This window comes from Etheostoma cragini, chromosome 20, assembly GCF_013103735.1.
Source record: "Etheostoma cragini isolate CJK2018 chromosome 20, CSU_Ecrag_1.0, whole genome shotgun sequence".
NCBI lineage: Eukaryota > Metazoa > Chordata > Actinopteri > Perciformes > Percidae > Etheostoma > Etheostoma cragini.
This window is the reverse complement of record NC_048426.1, coordinates 3155259-3159122: the sequence shown is the minus strand read 5'-3', so window position 1 is coordinate 3159122 and position 3864 is coordinate 3155259.

Below are 3864 nucleotides of genomic sequence, written 5' to 3'. Positions count from 1 at the left end.
TACCAGTTGCATTGCCTCACACACACAGAAAAAGCTGGCTGTTACTCATGTTGTGCCTTGCAGGCATGGTAAAGCTTCACTTAAAGCAGAAAGGATGCATGCCAGAGGATATGTCAACCCTCGCAGGAGACAATGCAGGTGGAGAAAGGAGACGGGAAGTAAGGGGAAGAATTGATTTGGGTGAGTAAGCACTTCAACAAGAAATTACATCTTCGGAGGCCCTGAGGGCAGCATGTGGAGCCAGGCAGAAGAACTGCTCTCAAGTAGTTCAGGAAATTAATTTTTAAAAGTAAAGTTTAAAGTTGAGGCCAAGCAATTAAAGTTACATTAGAGAAAATATTGATGAGTATGAGCTGGGTACAGGTTCACACTCTTCTCAGACAACGTGGAGGATGTGATAAAAGAATGCATGTAATTGGATAACAGTGGTGATTACAATGAGGTTAATTGTAACCCAGTGAGCCTGGCAACAATCCTGTTTAGTTTATTTATTTATTTTTGGCCAGACTTAATTAACTTTTTTGGGGGAAATTCTTCTGCTAAATTTAATCAATTTTAAAAGAACCAACTCTAGTTCTAAAGCCAGTGCCTTGTATAAGGGCAATGAGAGGATTCCCAATACTTCAACCAACATGCATTTATTTTAGTGTGAAAAGATCCTATTAAAATACAGAATGCATGCTGGGCTGCATTTGTCTAATATGTCGCGAAAAGTTAGATTTTATGTCCATTATATACAATTTCAAAATAACAGAAAACAAAAAAATGGGGTCTGCAAAAGTTTGGGCACCCGGCAGAGTTTCTAGCATGCACTTCCCCCTTTGGAAAGCTGAGACCTGAGAGTCTCGTGGATTGTTCTCAATCTTCATCCGGAAACACCAAGTGACATCAACCTTAAGGTTTTAAATGCCCAGACTCATCTGACCTTGCACCAACAATCAGCACCATGGGTTCTTCTAAGCAGTTGTCTATAAACTGAAACTGAAAATAGTTGACGCTCACAAAGCAGGAGAAGGCTGTAAGATGATAGCAAAGCGTTTTCAGATGCCAATATCTTCTGTTCGGAATGTAATTAAAAAATAGCCGTCATCAGGAACAGTGGAAGTTAAAGTAAGAGCTGGAAGACCAAGAAAAATATCAGAAAGAACAACTCGCAGGATTGTGAGAAAAGCAAGTCCAAACCCAAGTTTGACTAAACGATCCATCCAGAAAGACCTGGCAGACACTGGAGTTGTGGTACACCATTCCACTATAAACAGATACTTGTACAAATATGGTCTTCGTGGAAGAGTCATCAGAAGAAAACCTCTTCTACGTCAGCTCCAAAAAATCTGCGTTTGAAGTTTCCAAATGAACATATAGACGAGCCTGATGCATTGTGGAGGGATGAGGTTAAAATAGAACTTTTTGGCCGGAATGAGCAAGGGTACTGTTAGAATTTTTAAATTAACTTTGTGTTTGTTGGATCTCTGAGGAAAGAGGCTGACGGTCCAATTGAGAATTAAGAAAAGGTTTAATGCAACAGAATGATGAAGATGATGAGACAAAGACAATAAAACACGAAACAAAAACATGATAACACTGCAGCTGACAGCGAACTGGATTCATGCTTCCACTGATAGTCACATGAAACCAGTCCTGAATATTCCTAAATCCCACACATTTATCCCCTGCACCGGGGGGTGGTTCCTTTTCACCTGGTGCATTAAAATCCATTCTCAGTGGTCCGTTGTTCGCATGGCAATCTATGCTGTCCAATGAGGAAGGACATGGCTCTAAACCTGACCCTTTGGGAGTCGTTTTTGGTTACAGCTCAAAAGGGTCTGTCGTGTAAATGTGAAACTCTTACATAAATACAGTTTAATCCACATTGTATTGTTTTAACCTAGACTAAGAGCCCAGTGGTCAGGAAACAGAAGGTTACTTCCTGGTGTGAAACAATCGGCATCTTTCTATATGTTAAATTGTTTTCAGTTGTAACTGATCTGGCAGAGACAGAGGGGGTAGGTGAGAGACAAAAAAGCGCCATCCTGACCTCTTCACAGAAAAAAATGCATATTAATCCCATCCTGGCTGCATCATACATAAAACAGCAATGCTTTGTTTTCACAACATTGTTTATAACTTTTTATAACTCAACAGTACGTTTGGAGAAGAAAGGGCACAGAATATAATGAAAAGAACCTCTGTCCAACTGTTGAGCATGGGGGGGAGATAAATCATGCTTTGGGGTTGTATTGCAGCCAGTGGCACAGGGAACATTTTACTTTATTTGACTTTTGTTTGTCCCCCTGAACTCCCTGGACCGTTTTTCCTTTGCTGTCGACTTTTTGGTTTGTTGTAATTCACCTGTGTCTAGTTGTCTAGTCCCTCCCCGTGTACATATACTCACCTGTGTACACCTACCCTTTGCCGGATTGTTGTTACGCTTCGTGCGTGTCTCACAAACTGTGACAAGAGCATAAAAAAACAACACGTGTCATAGTAAGATGTTGGTCCTTAAGAAGCACAATAACAGTTTCAGTGACATGCTTAAAAATTAATTCTTGACCATGGAGGCAGTAGTGGACAAAACCTCCCCTCCAGGTCAATTTTTACTAGCCATGTTACACTATCTACATCTGTAGATGGAGTTTGCTTAGATTTCAAGGGACTGTAAATGTTCAAACTTTTAGCATTTTTATGGCTTAGGACTAATCCATGTTTAATTAAGAAAAATACATGAATGCCACTAAGGTATCCTTGGACAAGGCACTTCTCACTGCAGCTTTCCTCCTAAATAAAGAGTGAGAAATTGTGTTGGTTTCCTTCCCGACGTCAAGAGACTGGCATGGCTGCAGCCTGGAGCGTCCCATGTCACGCAATCTTGTCTCATGCCGAGGTGTGTCCAATGGTAAATTCAGAGGGTCAAAAATACGAAATTGCGAATAATTTTCCAGATGGAGTCACGGGTAAATCATGACCATGCTTGTTGCAATCAATTGAAAAACTTTAAAAACTGTTAATGTAACAAATTTGCCATACATATAGTTTGCTCATTTATAAATGTTATTGTTGTGTTGTTCCCTGATATTAACGTAGCCTACATTTGATGAAACCCTCATCAGCGATGCAGCCCTTTCTGCCAACTAACGGCAGGATTTCCTGAGGGATAACAACGATCTGCACGCACAAGAACAAGAATACAAAAATAAACATGTTACACTCTTTCCAAGACTCCTTTTTAATTTTATATTGTATTTTGTTTTCACCTGGACATTGCTGCAAATACAATGTACTAATATAAAATATACTTATCAGCATGGCGAGAGGCATATGAGACGGGAGCGGCTCCAATTGCCGCCCTAGAAAGAATGTTTTAGTTTGCCTTTAATCTGCATTTATTTTAGAGACAGACATACATTTTTAAATATTAAAAAAATCAAATATTTCAAATATTTAATCATTATTATGATAGTTGATGCAAGCTTTTACTTTGAAAAGTAAGAGAAATATTGTTTAAAGTATTTTATTCCAGATGCAAGCATTTATTTTGAAAAGTAGAAGCTCGGGGATATCGGCACCAGGCGGGACGGCATGAGACGGGACGGCATGACATATGGACGCTCCAGGCTGCAGCCATACACTCTTGGACGTCAAGCCATCAGCTCAGCAGTATCATGAGGCTGTGCTGGCCTCTGGTGCTCACTTGTAGTATTCATACTCATCAAAGACCAGCGAGGCATTTCATGTTACAGCAGTTAATTTCTTGCTTTCATGCCTTTTCTATTTGTGCATACTTCGCGGTTACTGCTTTTGTAATGTTAATGGGAAATGTATCTTAAATCAAATGTTATGTTTGTTTTAGGTTTCATTTGTGAATAA